Source organism: Elaeis guineensis, chromosome 6 (assembly GCF_000442705.2).
Source record: "Elaeis guineensis isolate ETL-2024a chromosome 6, EG11, whole genome shotgun sequence".
NCBI lineage: Eukaryota > Viridiplantae > Streptophyta > Magnoliopsida > Arecales > Arecaceae > Elaeis > Elaeis guineensis.
Genome location: NC_025998.2, coordinates 106,192,113 through 106,214,119, shown reverse-complemented (window position 1 = coordinate 106,214,119; position 22,007 = coordinate 106,192,113). Strand labels below are relative to the sequence as shown.

Below are 22,007 nucleotides of genomic sequence, written 5' to 3'. Positions count from 1 at the left end.
TGGAGACACTGGTATGGCATACAGGTGAGGTATAAGGGTACATCATCATTGAATGTGACCAACTCCAGAGTATTCTACTGTCGAGAATATCTATGATGGGATATAGGTATAAGTGTCCTTTAGACCTGAGATCGCCTCAGTGACTTGCAAGCAACTCACTGTGCTTTGGTACTGGACTAACTGAATTTTTAATTCAGGGACGGAAGGCTTCTGGGCATAGTCAAGTACTTGCAAAGTCAGAGTGTGATCGAGATGGGATTGACCACTCCAAGAGTTGGAGAAGAATGAGTCGCTGTATTTCAATTTAGCAAAACCTTGGCCAGGGTAATCCATCAGATAGATTTGATATTTTGAAATACAATGTGGACAACCTGATCAGAGTTGACAGTTAAACTCTGGGGTGTCCTATGATCATTTTGGTCAAGGGGATAAATTATATGAAAACTATATCCGCATGGGTTCTAAGGATGTTGTTCTACACATTCGACCTATCCGATCGTCGGGTACCATTGCTAGATGGTCACTTCGATTGGTATAAAAATTTATTCCTATGCTACCAGCTTAGGTTCGGACCTATGAGGTCACACACATTAGAGTTCATGATCTGATCAGATGGTTGATCAACGATTAAGAATTGTTCTAGGGTTAAATGAACAATATGATTGACATTTAACCCAGTGCAAGTGTTGCAGGAGGATCTATTAGCAATTCGATTGCTGATTGGCTTAATTTGATTAAGCCAATGGGCTGAGATTAAGTCTAATTAAATATGATTTAATTAGATTTATTTTGGGCTTGATTGGATCAAGTCCAATTGGTTTATTGGATAAGCCAAGTGCAAGGAAAAACTAGTCCTAGTTCAACTAGGACTTGGGTCAATCTAATTTCTAATTTGATTAGAAAATTAAATCAGATTTAAATCTAATTTAATCTGATTAAATTAGGTTCTTAATTGGGTTAAGACCTATTTTAATTGGGTTGATCTAATTTGATTTGATTTGGTTTGGGAAACCAAATTAAAACAAGTCATAAGACAGAATCCTAGTAAGACTAGGATTCCACCTTGCGCCACATAATCCTTCTCCACGCCCTCTCTCTTATTCAACACCAATCTCCACTTATTTTGTGTGACAAAAGCCCTCTCCCAGATCTCTCCCACGTTCACAAAAGGTCTCCTCTCTTCTTTCTTACATGGAAGGTGGTTTGGATCAAATCTAAAAGGAATAAGTTTGGATTTCGAATTCTATGAGATAGAGTTTTAGAAATCCAAAACTCTTTCAATTTTGCATCGAATTTATCCAAATTTTTTTTTGAATTTTCGTAGCTACATTGTGCACCCTTTTCTGTTGATCCATACATGAAAATATGAAGGAGGTACTCAAGAGTTGGGCATCCCTTAACTTGTCATGTTTGGATAAGCCTTGACTAGGTGTTTGACCTAGACAAGGACTCTATCATATCTCTCTGTATAAGACGAGTTTCTTTGTAAAATTTTAGAAAATATTAGAAATTTGAGATACCTTTGTGCCATCCAAAAATCAGAGAGAAATACCTTTGGGTCATGGAGATATAAAAGACACAAGTTTGGGTGTCTAGAGAGAAAAACGTGAAGAAGAAGAGGGTCTTCTTCTTGGATTTTTGTTTTCATATCTTTTCTCCCTCCATCTTGAGTTTCCTAAGAGTGTCTCAGATCTGAAACTCCTCCTTTTACTTTCTATCTTTGGAAGAGTCCAAATCAAGAAGAAGGAGGCACCTGATCAACCATCAAAGAAGGATCAGCGCAGTACTAGCATACTGTGCTGATTTCCTGAAGCAGGACTTCTGATCGAGATTCGTGGGCTCGTGTGGATGACTCCTAGAGGCCGGATGCGTGTGCGGCTTGCAACATCATCCTCAAGCCCAGATCAACAAGGTTAGAACGTCTAACTTGCAAGGTAATAGATCTGATCTATTGTTTAATACATACATTAGATGTAGTATAGAAACATGTTGATATGATCAACATGTAGTTCATGCTATATTTATATATTTTAATTTTTCATTTAATACCATGTAATAATCATGTAATAGGATCTTAGATCTAGAGATTTTTTGATCTTAGAAAATAAATTTTGATTTATTTTAGTCTTCCGCTGTATGATCTTGAAAAAGTTTCAAGATCTAACCTTCTTTTTCAAGATCTAACCCTGAAACCCTAGATCTGGTTCCTTCATCAGATAGTTAATCGATGATTGAGAATCATTCTTAGGTTAAACGATCAATGTGATTGATGTTTGACCTAATGTAAGTATTGCAGGAGGATCAATTAGCAATTGGATTGCTAATTGGCTCAATCTAATTGAGCAATTAGGTTGAGATCAAGTCTAATTAAATTTAATTCAATTAGAATTAGTTTAGATTTAATTGGATTAAGTCTAATTGGTTTATTAGATAAGCCAATTGCAAGGGAGAACAAGTCTCTGTTCGACTAGGACTTGTATGCACCTAATTCCTAATTTAGTTAGGATTTAAATTAAAATTAAATATTATTTAATCTGATTTAATTAGACTTCTAGTTAGACTAAGATCACTATTAATTAGGTTGTAATTAATTTAGATTGGTTTCAAAGTGTTTGACCTAATCTACATAAGAATCCTAGTTAGACTAGGATTCCATATCATCTCTTGCACCACCTAAGAAATCTCAAGCCTACGCCCACTAATTAATTTTCAGATATTTTTCTATGATATCCATATTCAAGAAATATTATCTCACACCACTTATTCTAGAGATTTGAATCAGATTTGATTTGGTTTAATGTGGAAAGTGATTTGGTTAATTATGGAAAGTGGTTTAGGCTTATTCTTTTTTTGAAAGAGTCCCTCTTCACAAGGACTCTTCTCTCCTCTCTTGCGCCAACTTCTCCCAAGCCTATCCTATCATTTTGTCATCCCTTTTAAGCATCTTATCCTGATCTCTATGAAATTAATGAGGGAGGGGGCATCCAAGGGTTGGACACCCCATAAGTTCCTTCTTTAACTAGGACTCTTGACCTTTTCTACCTCTTATATTGTTGCCATCCCATATGAGAAGATATAGGAGTCTAAAATCTGTAGTTTTTTGATAGAAAAACCAGAAGAGAAAGAGGATCACATGGGTGGTTTGAGGTACCAAGATCCTTAGAGAAGAGTCTTCAATCAAGAGATCAAAGGTTGATGTCTTGTAGAAACAAAAAGGTAAGAGAGAAGATTGTTTTCTCTTATTATTTTCTTTTCAGATTATTCTCTCTTTATTTTATATTTTTATATGATAAAAACTTGAGAGAGAAAGAGGAATGGTGTGGTAGATCTATGCTCCAATGAGTTGGGGCATGGTGATCTAAGTTTGGATATGATCTGATCATGTTCTGATGAGAGAAGAAGAAGAAAAGGTCTTCTCTTAAGGTTTCTTTTAGAACTCTTCTTCTCCATAAATCATGAGATTTTTCTATGAGAAAAATCTGATATCATAAGATCTAAAAATTTAAGAAATATCTAGAGAAGAAGGTCTTCTCATATCCTAGCATAGAGATGTTCTCAGGACATTATCGTTGATGTACTGAAAGAGAAGATCTGTCCTCTCTTAGGACCTTTTTATATTACATATTATTTCAAATTTTAGGGAGGTCAAAGAGTTTGACTTCTCTCTCATTCTTCCTCATATTCTTCATCTCATAAAATATTCAAGAGATTCAAAGAATATTTTTTAGATTAACCATCCGGAGGGATCCGTAAGAAGCTAGCACTTCGAGCGGATCTTCATTCGATGAACCTCTGATTTTGTTGCAGCCTTGTATGGATCACCTGTAGAGGCCAAACACGTGTGCGGCTCTAAAAAAAATAAAGTAAATCAACTATGAAGTTCTCGACCCACATGAAGGTAAGAGATCTGATCTCTTCTCTTATTTAGATGTGATCTAGGTTTTAGATCTAAAACTATTTTAGATCTAGGATATTGATTTGATCAATATCAAAACTTTTATTTTTTAATTTATAAATATAATATGACATGTTATATATCTTAATTATAGAATTTAGTAATCTGATTATATGTATTTATATATTAAATTATTTAATTTATATATTTTACTGTATTATATTTCAAAATTATTTTAAAATTTATGCATGAAATCCTGCACCTTTTCTAACAGTGATATCAGAGCATCTAGATTTTTTTATAACATGTTCATGATTTCCTTATAAATAAATCTAAAAATAAAATAATGATCGCATGGACTGTAGGTTGTCCTGCTGTAACCCCTTACAATGCAAAGGTTGTCCTGGTACATTACGATCTAGAAAATTTAAAAGATTTAAATAAATTTTATCATGAATATTTTAGATTAGATATATTTCATTTCATAAAATTTTATGTAATGTACATAGATTAAAATCAGCCAAGAACAGGATCTTGTGAAGGTTCTGTTTGCTAATCGAACCGGCTCACCTGAAAATCGAGCCGGCTCGACCAGCATGCCAGCTCGACTAAAAAGTTGGTTGAATTATATTTCTAACTGATTTTAATTATTTTAATCTACAATTAGTGTTTGTTAGTGAAATAAGCCAACCCATTTTTGAAATGAGTCGACCTATTTAATGAAACAATATTAGATTGTATTAAACCTTTCAAAAGTTGAAAATAGATTTCAAAATGCCGAACCCTAACCCTCAGCCATGAACTTAATTAAAAGAATTAAGTGATTGTTTAGGATCTAGGTTTGTGATTTTAAGATCCTAAGACAATTTCATAAAACAAGGGTTAAAGGGTAATGGGTTAGCTTTGATCAGGTCATTAACTAGGTTAGACCTAGGGTTAGATTAAATATGGATTAAGTTAAAAAATTGATCAAACCTAATTAAAAGTTAATTAGGATTAGGTCATTCCTATAGATTACTTCAATAGTTGTAGTTGATCAAAGTCCATATATCTAACAAATGGACACTGATCGTGGCTCAGCGGCTAAGCCCGAGTCTTTAGACAAACCAAATCAAAACTGATAAACCAGTTGGTGTCTAAGGTAAACCTGATCGGTGGTTTTTAATTGGAAGCCCGCTTACCTGACCATTTCTTATGGTGTCTAAGGCAAGCTTTGGCAAACTCTCCCACCGATCATACTTACCTGGCCAATGTGGTTAATCAGATCTTGATTAGGTTGCTCATTGATTCATTCTAACCCATGTCACATAGGAAATCAGTGAGTCTGATTTCATTCAGTGAGACTGATCTAGGTGCCCATGGACCAAATTTAATCCTAGTCCTTGTTAATGACTTGAGAAGTCAGTGGGAGGACTTGACTTGATGAAGTCAGTGGGAGCAAATTGATCTATATCCTTTCTATCCTTAAATCACTAATAATTTTAAATCTTCTAAAATTATTAGGTCCTTAAAATGATAAAATTATGGAGATAACTGAGTTATAGCCTCCCATTAAGGTGTTTGATAATGAGTCCATTAACTCAATAATCATTACAGACCCAAAGGCCTAGTGCTTGTTGACTAATGAAATTATCACCTATCATATGATGACTTAGAAGTGACTCTCTAATGGTAGTTAGGTTGGCCAACCAAAGTTAGACTTAATCATTCGTTGGTTAGATACACCAAGGATGGTCATGTTAATGGTTGGACCTAACTGGATTCTTACAATGGAGGCCAAAGCCTACTGATTAAGTTTCTGAGAAAAATTAAATTACTAGAAGTTGTTTGAAGAAATAATTGATTAATGAACCTACCTGTAGATGCAGATGGATTGGCCGACCAAAGTTGGGCTTGTGTGTAGTCTATGTGGATTCTAATATCTACTAAAAAATTAAAGTAATTCTCTGAATTGGAGGTAGAGGCTATCAATTTGAATAAAATAGTAGGAGAATCTTGAGACTAAAATTCAAATCTCTAGGCTTAAAATAATTCATATACATTAGGTCATTGTTCTCTTTTCTCAAAATAAGGCTAAACCTTAATTACTCCAATCGCTGTTAGATAGTGATGACTTATGGGACCCAACTTCGATAATTAGTATCGAAAGTTAAATTTGGTTCAGCAATACAAATGAGTTCGTATTGGGGTTTCTTAGTCCAGTCAAAATAATTAGTCCAAAATTGATCCAAATCAGGCATGTTGCTTCTACTGTTAGAAGCAGGGTCATAGGAAGAAGAATTGTCTTGCTTTCCTTGACCATAATAGGCTGAACAAGAGAAAGGACCAAGAGTTGCTCATCAAGGATGTTATATAATAACATCTTAAAATTTTTCTATGTAATTCTACTACCTAGGTATTAGATACTGATTGTCTTATGCAATTTATTGCTAGGACTACAAGTAAGTAGAATGTTTGAAAATGGTGAGAGATTCTTGAATATTAGGGATGGAAGTCTTATTCCAATCCTAACTTTAAGAATTATAGAGCTTATTTTCAAATATTGTCATTTAGAGTAATTGTTACTATTGTCCATTATTTATGATGAATGTAATCTTTGTTAGCCTTTTGGCCAAAGATGATCATCATTCATTAATAAAGGAAGATTATTGTGATATTATTATGAATAATATTACAATAATACATGGATAATAAGAAAATGATATTTAATATTTACACAGCCTGTTAAGTGTAAAATACACACACAAGTTAGATAATACATGGATAATAAGAAAATGACCTTATCTACCTCTTATATTGTTGCCGTCCCATATGAGAAGATATAGGAGTCTAAAATCTATAGTTTTTTGATAGAAAAACCAGAGGAGAAAGAGGATGGCATGGGTGGTTTGAGGCACCAAGATTCTTGGAGAAGAGTCTTCAATCAAGAGATCAAAGGTTGATGTCTTGTAGAAACAAAAAGGTAAGAGAGAAGATTGTCTTCTCTTATTGTTTTCTTTTCAGATTATTCTCTCTTTATTTTATATTTTTATATGATAAAAATTTGAGGGAGAAAGAGGAATGGTGTGGTGGATCCATGCTCCAATGAGTTGGGGCATGGTGATCTAATTTTGGACATGATCTGATCATATTTTGATGAGAGAAGAAGAAGAAAAGAATGTCTTCTCTTAAGGTTTCTTTTCAAACTTTTCTTCTCCATAAATCATGAGATTTTTCTATAAGAAAAATCTGATATCATAAGATCTGAAAATTTGAAAAGTATCTAGAGAAGAAGGTCTTCTCATGTCTTAGCATAGAGATGTTCTCAGGACATCAATCCTTGATGTACTGAAAGAGAAGATCTATCTTCTCTTAGGACCTTTTTATATTACATATTATTTCAGATTTTAGGGAGGTCAAAGGATTTGACTTCTCACTCATTTCTCCTCATATTCTTCATCTCATGGAATGTCCAAGAGATTCGAAGAATATTTTTTAGATTAACCATCCAGAGGGATTCGTAAGAAGCTAGCACTTCGAGTGGATCTTCATTTGACGAACCTTTGATTTTGTTGCAGCCTCATGTGGATCACCTATAGAGGCCGGACGCGTGTGTGACTCCAAAGGCAATAAAGTAAATCAACTGTGGAGTTCTTGACCCGCATGAAGGTAAGAGATCTGATCTCTTCTCTTATCTAGATGTGATCTAGATTTTAGATCTAAAACTGTTTTAGATCTAGGATATTGATTTGATCAATACCAAAGCTTTTATTTTTTTATTTATAAATACAATATGACATGTTATAGGTCCTAATTATAGGGTTTAATAATTTGATTATATGTATTTATATATTAAATTATTTAATTTATATATTTCAATGCATTATATTTCAAAATTATTTTAAAATTCATGCATGAAATCCTGCACCTTTTCCAACATGACATAGCCTAAAGTAAACTACCACGGGTTATTCAGATTGCTTCAAAACTTTGAGAAGGATCACCAACTCCACAAAGAGTCGGTGAACTTAGTGGGAGGTTCGTCTTCTAGTTCTCGACCTTTTGAGAAAGGAAAGAAGAACAAAAAGAAGAAAGTAAAGAAAGTACAAGTTCAGGCTGGGACATCAGTGCAGGGCCAGACCAGAAAGATCGAGCCCGATAAGAGTCAAGCTGAATACTTCTTTTGCAAGAAGTGGGGGCACTGAAAGAGGAACTGTCCTCAGTACATTGCCTCCCGAGATTTGAATAGACAGAGAAAGAAGCAAGCTGTTGCTGGGTAAGGTATTTATATGATAACTCCTTGTAATTTCTCTATTTGTGATATAACTGACTGGGTATTAGATACTGGTAGCCCTTACCATATTTGCAATTTGTTGTAGGGGTTGCAGGTCAGTAGGAGATGCAAGCAAGATGAGAGGTTCCTGAACATTGGAGATGGAAGACCAGTTCCAGTTCTAGCATTAGGAATCTTGAAACTTGTATTTGAGTCCCATACTATTATTCTTAATGATTGTCATTTCTGTCCCAGTTTCTTTTTAAATATTATTTTTGTAGGCCTTCTGATCAAAAATGATTATGAAATTTTAATAAAGAAATAAGTTTGTAATATCATTGTGAATGGTGTTACTATTTTTTGTGGACATTTGAACAATGGTGTGTATATGTTATCACAACCTGTTAACGTAGTCTATTCTACTGGCAAGCACCCTAGATTAGATAGTGTATTAGATATCTACTTATGGCACTGTAGGCTAGGTCATATAAACAAGTACAAGATAAACAGGTTGACTCAAGAAAAAATCCTCGAAGTTAGTGATTGTGAATCACTTCCAATCTGTGAGTCCTATCTTCTTGGTAAAATGACCAAGTCACCTTTTACTAGAAAATGTGAGAGAGCCACTGAGCTCTTGGGCCTAGTACATACTAATGTACACAGGCCCATGAGCACAAGTGCTAGAGGTGGATATTTCTACTTCATCATTTTTACAGATGATCTATCCAGATATGGATATGTTTATCTGATGAAACATAAGTCGGATTTATTTGAAATATTCAAACGATTTTGAAGTGAAGTAGAAAACTAAACTGGGAAGAGAATTAAAACTCTTCAGTCTGACTGAGGAGGGGAATACCTTTCTGGTAAATTTTTTTACATATCTAGGAGAGAATGAGATTCTCTCCCAATGGACTCCTCCAAGAACACCACAGCATAATGGTGTGTTTGAAAGGAGAAATCAGACTCTGTTAGACATGGTCCGATCCATGATGGGTTTTGCCAACTTGCCGATATCCTTCTGGGGATATGCACTCGAATTGACCTGTTATCTGTTAAATAGGGTTTCAAGTAAGTCTATAATTAAGACACCATATGAGATATGGACAGGATGTAAGCCAGCACTTTCACACCTTAGGGTCTGGGGATGCCCGGCCTATATCAAACGGTTAGTTACAGATAAACTTGGACCTAGATCTGACAAATACACATTCATAGGGTACCCCAAAGAGATCAAAGGATATTTTTTCTGCCATGCTGATGAACAAAAGGTGTTCGTCAGCCTTAAGGCAACTTTTTTGGAAAAGGAGTTCCTTGGTGAAGGAACCGTTGCCTCTAAGGTTGAACTTGATGAAGTTCAATAGGTAGAAGGACCAACACCAATAGCTAAACCTGAGTCAGATTTGATTAGATCAGATCTGGAGCCCAATGTACCTGCACCATTAAGACGATCCAATAGAGTACCGCATCAGTCAGACAGATACTACAGTTTCTTAATCCAGAATGGTGATCCCATCGAACTCAGTGAGAATGATGAGGATCCGATCACTTATATGGATGCAATGCAGAGATCTGATTCCAAAAAATAGCTTGAAGCCATGAAATCCGAAATGGAGTCCATGAAGGTCAACGATGTATGGACATTGATTGACCCACCTGAAGGGGTTAAACCCATTGGGTGTAAATGGGTCTTCAAAAGGAAGAGGGGTGCAGACGGAAAGGTGGAGACCTATAAAGCCCGTCTGGTTGCCAAAGGGTATCGTCAACATTATGGTATTGACTATAACGAGATGTTCTCCCCTGTGGCAATGCTCAAATCCATTCAGATAATGCTTGCAATAGCTGTCCATCTGGATTATGAGATCTGGTAGAAGGATGTAAAGACAGCTTTTCTGAATAGAGAGCTGATCGAAGAGGTGTATATGATACAACCTGAGGGGTTTACATCCACAGATGAGTCCAAGGTGTGCAAGCTTCAGAAATCTATTTATGGATTGAAGCAAGCTTCTCGGAGTTGGAACATGCATTTTGATAAGGTGATCAAAATGTATGGCTTCGTTAAGAATAGAGAAGAGCTCTGCATCTATAAATGGGCAAATGGTCCAATTATGGTATTCCTTGTCTTGTACATGGATGATATTTTCTTAATTGAGAATGACATCCCCGCACTACAGGGAATAAAAGTTTGGTTGTCATCGCAGTTCTCCATGAAGGACTTGGGTGAAGCATCCTACATCCTAGGGATGAAGATCTATAGGGATAGATCTAAAAGGATGTTTGGGTTATCCCAGTCCACGTACATAGACACTGTGCTGAAGAGGTTCAGCATGGAGAATTCTAAGAAGGGCTATCTACCAATAGGCCATGAAATTTTTCTCTCTAAGAAGGATTGTCCGACAACTCCTAAAGAGAGAGAGCGTATGAGTAGAGTCCCATATGCTTCGATCGTGGGATTTATCATATATGCCATGATATGTATAAGGTCAGATGTGGCATACTCATTAGGAGTAGTAAGTAGATACCAATCTGATCCTGAAGAAAATCACTGAAAAGTGGTTAAAGCCATCCTTAAGTATTTGAGAAATACTAAGGACCAATGGTTGGTTTATGACGAGTCAGATCTGAAACTTATGGGGTTCACAGACTCCAGCTTTCAATCTGATCATGATGACAGCAGAAGCATGTCGGGTTATATTTTTACTCTGAATGGTGGAGCCATCTGCTGAAAGAGTTCTAAGCAGCATACTGTGGTAGACTCTGTTTGTGAGGCGGAGTACATCGCAGCATCGGATGCTGCAAAGAAAGTTGTGTGGTTGAAAAAATTCATCACCGAGCTCAGAGTAGCACCCTCCCTCGATGGTTCAATCCTGCTCTATTGCGACAGCACTAGTGCCATTGCTCAGGTGAAGGAACCCAAAGCACACCAGTGGATGAAGCACATTTTGCACCGCTTTCACCTGGTCCGAGAGATCGTGGATTGAGGTGATGTCGATCTTCAAAAGATCGATGGAAAGAAGAATCTGACCGACCCCTTCACTAAAGCTATGGTGATAAAGGAGTTCGACAATCACAAGTCGAGGATGGGTATTAGACTGTGCCGAGTGGCTTTAGGACAGGTGGGATTTGTTGGAAAATATGTCCCAAAATCCAATCGTCAACCTGTTAACGGTTGAGCAACCTTGTATTGTAATTAATTTGTTAATAAATAAAATATATTTTTGATATTTTCATCACAAGTTTTCATCTTCTAATGAACTTCGTTATTGTGATGAAGTCCTTAGGACTATTTAAGTTCGATAAAGAGAGGATTTATCGATTAGTCCTTAAAATAGTTCACGACCAAATGATAGGCTATTAATAATGACGACAGCTTCTATCGAGCATAGGTCGCTGTAGGCCATATGGGTTGGTTGTCCTCTTAACCAAGAAGTATGGAGATATTGGTATGGCATACAGGTGAGATGTAAGGTTACATCATCATTGAACATGACCAACTCCAGAGCATTCTGCTGTCGAGAATGTCTCTGATGTGATATAGGTATAAGTATCCCTTAGACCTGAGATCGCCTCAGTGACTTGCAAACAACTCACTGTGCTTTGGTACTAGACTAACTGAATTTCTAATTTAGTGATGGAAGGCTTCTGGGCACAGTCAAGTACTTGCAAAGTCAGAGTGTGATCAAGATGGGATTGACCACTCCAAAAATTGGAGAAGAATGAGTCACTGTATTTCAATTTAGCAAAACTTTGGCCAAGATAATTCATCAGATGGATTTGATATTTTGAAATACAATGTGGACAACTTGATCAGAGTTGACAGTTGAACTCTGAGGTGTCCTATAAGTATTTTGGTCAAGGGGATGAATTATATGGAAACTATATCTACATGGGTTCTAAGGATGTTGTTCTACACATTCGACCTATTCGACCGTTGGGTACCATTGCTAGATGGTCACTTCGATTGGTACAAAAATTTATTCTTATACTACCAGCTTAGATTCGGACCTATAAGGTCACATACATTAGAGTTCACAATTCGATCGGATGATTGATCAACGATTAAGAATCGTTCTAGGGTTAAATGATCAATACGATTGATATTTAACCTAGTGCTAGTGTTGCAGGAGGATCGATTAGCAATTCGATTGTTAATTGGCTTAATTTGATTAAGCCAATGGGTTGAGATTAAGTCTAATTGAATATGATTTAATTAGATTTAGTTTGGACTTGATTGGATCAAGTCTAATTGATTTATTGGGTAAGCCAAATGCAAGAAAAAACTAGTCCTAGTTCAATTAAGATTTGGATCAACCTAATTTTTAATTCGATTAAAAAATTAAATCAGATTTAAATCTAATTTAATCTGATTAAATTAGATTCTTAATTGAATTAAGATCTATTTTAATTAGATTGATTTGATTTTGGTTTGATTTGATTTGAGAAATCAAATTTGAACAAGTCATCGATTGAATCCTAGTAAAACTAGGATTCTACCTTGCACCACCTTAACCCCCCATGCCCACTCTCTTATTTTATGAGACAAAACCTTCTCTCCTAGGCCTTCACAAATTCCCAAAGCTTTCTACTCTTTCTCTCTTATATGGAATGTGGTTGTGGACCAAGTCAAAGTAGGAATTAGTTTGGATTTCAAATTCTATGGGATAGAATTTTAGAAAATCAAAACTCTTTCCTTATGGCACTGATTTTATCCAGATTTTTTTTAAAATTTTTGTGGCTTTTATGTCACATATTGTGTGCCCTTTGCTGGTGGTCCATGGTAGAAAAAGAAGGAGGGGGCACCCAAGAGTTGGGCACCACTTGTCTTGCCCTGTTTGAATTTTTCTTGACTAAGTATTTGACCTAGATAAGGACTCTTCATATCTCATTATTTAAGATAATTTTTTTCTTAAAACTTTTGTGGATTATAGAGCATTGAGAGATCTTTGGGGTGTGTGAAATTAGAAAAAAAGAGTGTTGGAGCGTGGAGATATAATAGACACAAAACTAGATGTCTGGTGAGAGTAAAGAGAAGAAGAAGAGGATCTTCTAAGGTTGCATGTTAACCTCTTTCCTTTCTCTATCTGTGAGTTTTCTGAGAGTGTCTCGCATCTAAAACTCCTTCTCCTACTTCTCATCTTTTGAAGAGTTCAAATCAAGAAGAAGGAGATATCTGATCGACCATCAAAGAAGGATCAGTGCAGCACTAGCATACTGTGCTGATTTTCTAGATCAGGACTTCTGATCGTGATTCGTGGGCTCGTGTGGATGACTTCTAGAGGCTGAATATGTGTGCGGCTCGCAACATCATCCTCAAGCTTGGATCAGTAAAGTTAGAACGTCTAACTTGCAAAATAATAGATCTGATCTATTATATTTTACATACATTAGATGTAGTATAGAAACATGTTGATATGATCAACATGTAGTTCTTGCTTTTTATATTTTAATTTTTGATTTAATATCATATAATAATCATGTAATAGGATCTTAGATCTAGAAATTCTCTGATTTTATAAGATAAATTTTGATTTATTTTAGTCCTCCGCTACCTGATCTTGAAAAAGTTTCAAGATCTAACCCTGAAACTCTAGATCAGGTTCTTTTAGAGTGCTCATTAGAGAATAAGTTTACTGAATAGACTTACGAGAGAATATCTGATGGAGTTTTATTTATATGTTAGCTGATTGTTCTCTAGTGAGAGTTGTGTAAATGATCCTTTGATCTGAGTTCATCATAGTACCTGTTGGGTACAAAATACCCCCTTAGCCGAAGTTCGCACCAGGAGTGACCCTCCGGAGATTCCGCCAACTTCCAACTTTCGGCAACATCTTTCCGAACCTCTCTAGCGGTCGAGCCTCCGCAACATTCTCGAGCTCCGCCGATAGATAAACCCCCACCAACGTCGACCAAATTCTTCACGACAGACGGACTCCTACGAGAGCCAGCCTTCATTGACTTCGACTGCGGGAAGACTTCGTTCGGACTCCTACGGGAGCCGGACTTCGCCCCCGACTTCACTTGCAGGTAGACTTTGTCCGGACTCCTACGGGAGCCGAACTCCACCCATGACTTCAATCACAGGTAGACTTCGTCCGGACTCCTACGGGAGCCAGACTTCACCCCCAACTTCACTTGCAGGTAGACTTCATCCGGACTCCTACGGGAGCTGGACTTCGCCCCCAACTTCAATTGCAGGCAGACCTCATCCGGACTCCTACGGGAGCCAGACTCCACCCACGACCTCAATCACAGGTAGACCTCGTCCGGACTCCTACGGGAGTCGGACTTCGCCCCGAACTTCACTTGCAGGAAGACTTCACCCGAACTCCCATGGGAGCTGGACTTCGTCCCCGACCTCTACTGCAGCAACATCCGAGCTCTTTCCAGATGGATAGCCACCTCTCTCTGTCAGGCGCTTCAACCGAGCTTCGATCGATAGGTCTGGACTCCCTGGCAGGCCACAGTAACGGCCATGACTCTACTCCACCTCCTGCGATCGATTCTACGCGGCTCCACCACTCTCCGCAATAGGCTCCACGCGGCAGGCCACAGTAATGACCACGAATCTGCTCCACTCCCTGCGGCGGATGCTACGCGGCTCCACCACTCCCTGACGAGTCGCGACAATGGACACCGCTTCACTCCCCGCAACTGATTCCATGTGGTGAGCCATGGTGACAGCCATGACTCCACCCCATTATTCTTCATGATAAATTTCTCCTGGCCCCGTGCGGCCCACGACTGGGCAGTTACAAATAATTGCTATCAATCCGTTGCTCCCCCCGCCTATAAAAAGGGGGCCCCAGATACGTTATTCTCTAAGCTCTCATTTCTTACCTAAAAACTCTGCTAAAATTTTCGTTCGAGCACTCCATTCTTGTTGAGGCAGAGAACTGACTTGAGCGTCGGAGGGTCTTGCCGGAGCAACCCCACCTCCGGTTTAGACTTCTTTTGCAGGTCCTGACGGCTACCGCGACTCCCTCGACTCCAGCTTCTTCGATGCAGGCAGATTTTTGCACCAACAGGATTGGTGCTAGAGGAAGGGTCTATGTCTTCGCAGTACCCTTATTCTTAAAGAAGCGCTCAACGGGACCGCCTCCGGTCATCTTTTTTGACATCCTCTCCTCCTTCCCCCACTAGGTCTTTGCCCGATGCCTCCCCACAAAGCATCCATGTGGCGATCCACAACCTCTGTGGCCAGGTCTCAGGCTCCGACCTCACTTCCAGTTTCTCAGCCTTCTTCTCCTCCTCCGACAACGGCCGTCGGCATGGGGCGGTCAGACAATCGGCCTCCGATGGATTTCGCCAACACCATCTCAGGAGAATCCCGGTAGGGAGCAATCAGCATATTGGCCGTACCCCCCAAGCGATAAAAGATTGAGGAGTCCATAACTTTCACTGAAGAAGATGCCCGGGGAGTTCAATTTTCTCATAACGACGCGGTTGTAGTTTCCTTGAATATAGCTAACTACGACGTCTGCCGCATTCTTGTCGACAATGAAAGTTCGACCGACATTTTGTTCTACGATGCCTTCTCAAGAATGTCCATCCTTGACGGTCATTTGGGACCGATTAGCTCCCCTCTGGTAGGGTTTACCGACGATGCTGTCCCGATGGAGGGAGTGATAACTTTGACTGTAGCTGCGGGTCGATATCCAAGACAATCCAGGGCTCTGGTGAATTTTCTGGTGGTGAAGGCGCCGTCAGCCTACAACGCAATCCTCGGTCAACCTGGCCTCAATGCTCTCCGGGCCATCGTGTCAACCTATCATTTGAAATTGAAATTCCCTACCAACCAGGGGGTCGGAGAAGTCAGGGGAGATCAAGCCCTGGCCAGACACTGCTACAACATAGCCTTGCAAAGAAGTGACCAATCTGACCTCTGTCCAGTTGATGGCCTAGACGCCCGCAATGACCTCGCTGAGGAGAGGGGTGGCCCAATCGAAGATCTGGTTTCGATCCCTTTGAACGACGGGAATACGGAGCATGTGGTGAAGATCGGCTCCAACCTGGGGGAAGAGGTGCAGGCGCATCTCGTCGATTTTCTATGAAAGAATGCGGATATTTTCACTTGGGTTCCAGCAGACATGCCGAAGATTGACACGAAAGTCATGGAGCACCGTCTGGCCGTCGATCCAAAGCATCGACCGATGAAAGAAAAAATTCGAGGTCATGCACCGGAGAGGTAGAAAGCGATAGCTGAGGAAGTGGACAAACTCATGAAAGCCAGATTCATTAGAGAAGTCAACTATCCTGACTGGATTTCCAACGTTATCCTAGTCGAAAAGGCAAATGGCAAGTGGAGGATGTGTATAGACTTTAAAAAGCTGAATAAAGTCTGCCCAAAGGACAGCTATCCTCTGCCCAGAATTGATCAACTGGTGGATGCAACCTCGGGCCATGAGCTTCTCACCTTTATGGATGCATTCTCTGGCTATAATCAAATCAAGATGGTGCCAGAAGACGAAGAAAAGACTGCTTTCATTACTAACCATGGCCTTTACTGTTACAGGGTCATACCTTTTGGCCTCAAAAATGCAGGTGCGACCTATCAGCAGCTGGTGAACAAAATCTTCAAGGAGCAGATCGGCCGCAACATGGAGGTCTACGTGGACGACATGCTCATGAAAAGCAAATCTTCCATGAACCACATCGCTGACCTCGAGGAGACCTTCGGCACCCTCCGAAAATATAAGATGAAGCTGAACCCGACTAAATGTGCTTTCGGAGTGACCTCAGAAAAGTTTCTGGGCTTCATGGTATCAAGGTGCAGAATTGAAGCCAATCCAGAGAAAATTCATACCATCTAGGAGATGGCCACCCCGAAGTCGATAAAGGAGGTTCAGTGCTTTACAGGGAGGGTAGCAGCCCTGAATCACTTCGTCGTGAGGTCGGCCGAATGGTGCCTACCCTTCTTCCAAACCCTCAAGCGGTCGAAGAACTTCTGCTGGACCCCTAAGTGCCAACAGGCGTTCGAAGAGCTAAGAAGCTACCTCAGCTCACCTCCATTGTTGGCGAAGCTCGAGCCTAGAGAGGAGCTATTTTTGTACCTGGCGGTCTCCCCTATGGCTCTCGTTGCAGTCCTTGATAAGGAAGAGGCAAAAATTCAACGATCGATCTACTACGTCAGTCGCGCGTTGAGAGATGCCGAAACCAGGTACACTAAATTAGAGAAACTAACTTACGCCCTATTGATTGCAGCCCGGAGGCTCCAACCCTACTTCCAAGGGCACACCGTAACGTTACTCACTGACCAGCTGATCAAGGCTATTCTACATGGGGCAGATGTCTCCGGGAGGATGGCAAAATGGGCGATCGAGCTCACCGAATTCGACATCAACTATCGACCCAGACCGATGGTAAAAGCCTAGATATTGATAGATTTTATAGTAGAGTGTACAATCTCAGAGGAGGTCGAACCGGAACAGGGTGAAATGGACGACCTTGAGCCCCGACCGAACTCCCCTAAAGAAGAAGCCAACCTCCCTGGTTGCTTTTGGGCCCTCTACGTGGACGGGTCTTCCAACATGTCGGGCGCAGGCGCGGGTCTAATCTTGATCAGTCCAGAGGGAATCATCGTGGAGTACGCTCTGCGCTTCGAGTTCCCCGCAACGAACAATGGAGCTGAATATGAAGCTCTGATCGCAGGGTTAAGGATCGCCAAAGAATTGGGAGTAGATCGGCTCCAAGTCCACAGCGACTCCCAATTGGTAGTGGAACAAGTCAACGGAAGCTATGAAGCACGGGAGGACAGCATGGCTAAGTATCTTGGAAAGGTAAAGGAGCTCGTCCCTGCCTTTAGTAGCTTCCGCATCAGGCAGATTCCAAGAATAAAAAATACCAGGGCCGATCTTCTCTCCAAACTAGCTACGCAGGCTCTAGCTGAATTGCCCAAGGGTATCCTTTTTGAAGTTCTGAAGTGCCCAAGTACGGAGGAATCACGGCCCGTGATGGAAATCGATCATGAGCCCAGTTGGATCAACCCACTGGTGGCATATCTCAAGGACGGGGTTCTCCCTCATGATGCGAAAGAAGCCCGAAAGCTCAGAAATCAAGCCTCCCGGTACATCCTCTATGAGGACAGGCTGTACAAGAGATCATACTCTTTGCCCCTCTTAAAATATCTCCGACCTTTGGAAGCTGACTACGCCTTGTGGGAGGTGCATGAAGGAATCTGCGGAAGCCATCTGGGGGCTAGATCCTTATCCCACAAGTTGCTCCGCCAAGAATATTACTGGCCGACTATGCATCGTGACTCAATTGAGTACGTCAGAAAGTACGATCGATGTCAGAGATATGCCAACATCCAGAGACAGCCCGCCACCGAGCTTACCCCCTTGAGTGCCCCATGGCCGTTTGCGCAATGGGGGATGGATATCCTTGGACCCTTTCCCATGACATCGGGGCAGAGAAAGTTCCTTCTGGTAGCAATTGACTATTTCACCAAGTGGGTCGAAGCCGAACCACTGGCGAAAATCACAGAAGCTAAAGTGCAAGACTTCGTTTGGAAGTCGATCGTTTGCAGGTTCGGCCTGCCAAAAATCCTAATCACTGATAATGGGCGGCAATTCGTGGGAGTGAGATTCGCTGAGTTCTGTGAAGACCTAAACATCTCCCACAACTTCACATCAGTAGCCCATCCTCAGGCGAACGGCGAAGCTGAAGTGACCAACAGAACCCTACTGCAGGGGATCAAGACAAGGCTCGAAAAGGTGAAGGAAACTTGGGCAGATGAACTTTATCATATGCTGTGGACGTACCGAACTACCCAAAGACTGCCCACGGGGGAGACCCCCTTCGCTCTAGCCTTCGGAACGGAGGCTGTTATCCCAATTGAGCTTAAACTCCCGTCGGCATGAGTCGTGGTATTCAACGAACATCACAATTCGCAAGGTCTTAAAGCTAACCTCGACTTACTGGAAGAAAAGCAGGAGGTAGCTCAAGTTCGGATGGCAGCCTACAGATAGAAAGTCGCCCGCTATTACAATTCCAGAGTCAAGAATAAAGTCTTTAGAGCAGGAGATCTAGTACTTCGACGAGCCGCTGTCTCGCAACCTCAGGATCGAGGGAAGCTCGCCCCAAATTGGAAAGGCCCGTACGAAGTCAAAGAAGTAGTCCGACCCGAAACTTATTACCTTAAGGAGCTCGGAGGAGCAGACCTCCCACGACCATGGAGCTCGAAAAACTTATGAATGTATTACCGATAACTTTATTTTAAATAAAAGTTTCATATCTCCATGTCTCCTCTCTTGGCACGAGCCTATATCGACAGGACAGTCAAAACAAACCATGTCGGGAGCAGGAGAACTTCGTCTCGACAAAATCGAAGGCCCGATTCTTCTTAGATTGGATGGGGGGAGAGGCCAAGTAGCGCCCGTATGTGCCCCCACAGCCATGTTAGGGACAGGAGGAGAACCTCGTCCTAACATGAGCAAAGTCGAAGGTCCGATTCTCCTTAGACCGGATGGGGGGAGAGGCCAAGCAGCGCCCATATGTGCCCCCACAGTCATGTTAGGGACAGGAGGAGAACCTCGCCCTAACATGAGCAAAGTCGAAGGCCCGGTTCTCCTTAGATCGGATGGGGGGAGAGGCCAAACAGCACCCACATGCATCCCCACAGCCATGTTAGGGACAGGAGGAGAACCTCATCCTAACATGAGCAAAGTCGAAGGCTCAGTTCTCCTTAGATCGGATGGAGGGAGAGGTCCTGCAATGCCGATATGTGCCCCCACAGCCATGTTAGGGACAAGAGGAGAACCTCATCCTAATATGAGTAAAGTCGAAGGCCCGATTCTCCTTAGACTAGATGGGGGAGAGGCCCTGCAACGCCCATATGTGCCCCCACAGCCATGTTAGGGACAGGAGGAGAACCTCGCCCTAACATGAGCAAAGTCGAAGGCCCGATTACGCTCAGACCGGATGGGGGGAGAGGCCCTGCAGCACCCATATGCACCCCCATAGCCCTGTTAGCGACAAGAGGAGGACCTCATCCTAACCTGAGCTAAAATCAATTATGTCAGAAGTAGGGGAAGAACCCCGTCCTGATGCCAGTCGAGCTCTGGTCATTTAAGACCAGATAAGAAGAAGGGAACCTTCCCAGCGACCCCTTCACGCTCCCGCGACCCCACCAAGAGCAGAGGGAAACCCCTCACTCGGAAAAGAAAAAAAAAAAGGGGAGGAGACTTGAAAAGGAAAGCGATGGATTGCATCAGCAATGAATGAAAAGCAAATTGCATCAAAGATGCAAGGAACCTCATCTCAGCAAGGATTGGGGTTCTTATCAAAATTCCTGACCTTCAAGAAAGCCCTCAATGCGAGCCAAAGATAAGGCAGCTTCCTTAGGGTGATGATAAGCCCAGACCTCCCAGCTTGAACTCTAAAAGGAGGTGTCGAACCCGAGTGGCCCCAGACAAATCAGCGGCCATAAACAAAAGGATGGGTTAATGCGATGGCAATCGGGTACCTCCGAACGACATCGATTTCAAGCAAGGCAAAAGTCGAAAGAAGCTCAGCAAGCGATAATTCAACACATGAATAAAAGAGGTAGCGAAAAACTCCCTTCTCATGTTATTTATTAAATATGCATTATAGAGCCATTAAGGCTGAAGAAGAGGGATGACTGGAAAGGCGAGCCGACGCAACAACGACCAGTGACCTCCGGACGACGTCAAAAAAAAAAAAAGAAGAAGAAAAAGAAGGGAATACAACAATAACAATGGCAAATGAAAGAAGTCCGACAGGCAGCAATTCGACGCAAAGTGTGGACGAAGTAACAAAATCTCCTTCTCATTCTTGATTAACAGAGGTGTACGTTACAAGGCCCTGGGGATCGGGAAAAAAAAAACATTACTACAAGACTCAAAAGGAACGTGTTGGAGACCACTTCAAGCTCCCAACTTCTCCTTCCGGCTCCGTCTGTCTTGACAGCATTTTCCAGTGCATGTGATAAATTCCTCAGCTCTCGCCCCCCGCCTTGTTCCGCTCCATCGTCGAAACCCCAGCCCTAGGGGGAAAAGGGTGGGATAGAATATAAGGGGCAGCGACGGCAACGGCAGCGGCGACGACGACCTACATCAAGAAGAACCAGAGGTACCTTGGAGGCCGCGATGGTGCCGAAGGCATGCACCACCACCGTGTGCTCTACGACAACCACCGTCCCAGGTACTTCGGCAAGGTCGGCATGCACTACTTCCACCGCCCCCGCAGCAAGTTCTACTGCCCCACCATCGGCGCCGACCGCTTCTGGTCCCTCGGCCCCGATGACATCAAGAATCCTGCCACAGCTTGTGACGTCAACTCTGCCCCCTTGACCGGTGTCGCCCTGTTCAGCTACTCCAAAATTCTTGGGCGGAACACGCTCATCGGTTGTCCCCGTTATTAAATTCCTGTTGTTGAAGGAATTCTCCCTCGAGCCCCCTTTGAGGCGACGAGAACCCCCAGTGGCGGTTTGACAGCCGGAGAACTCGCAAGCCGCTATTTTCCCCCTCACACTCCTCTTGGTTCATGGCATCCTCTCGAGGTTGGCCTCCACGGCAGAAGCCCCGACAGGAGAACCCCTCGAAGGGGCTCGGAAGATTGAAGGCGGTGGGGAGCCGGTGGGGATGGCAAAGACTGGTGCGAAGAGTGCTTGGAGTCAAACAGGGCATCGATGGGGGTGGCTAAACCCTCAGGCAAAGTGAAGCCCCTGGAGGGAAGGAGGGGGTTTAAATAGGCGACGGGGCCTGGCATAGTTATGGTGGCAGATATTCCTAGGTCAACCAGTGCCCGCCACGTGTCCCACTCACCGCGGCATAGAGCTGACCGTTGGCGGGACCATTATGGTGTGGCGCTTGGGACTACGCTCCGATGAGAATTTCGAAA

At 41.8% G+C, this 22,007-nt stretch overlaps 1 long non-coding RNA gene across 1 annotated transcript; it reads left to right on the top strand.

The window, feature by feature from the left end:
* Window positions 1-3,076: 3,076 nt before the first annotated feature.
* LOC140858361 (uncharacterized) lies at window positions 3,077-8,425 on the top strand. The gene is made up of 5 exons (XR_012141923.1): window positions 3,077-3,216; window positions 6,749-6,857; window positions 7,453-7,543; window positions 7,851-8,155; window positions 8,254-8,425. It is a non-coding gene; the product is annotated as an uncharacterized lncRNA (long non-coding RNA).
* The last annotated feature ends 13,582 nt before the right edge of the window (window positions 8,426-22,007 follow it).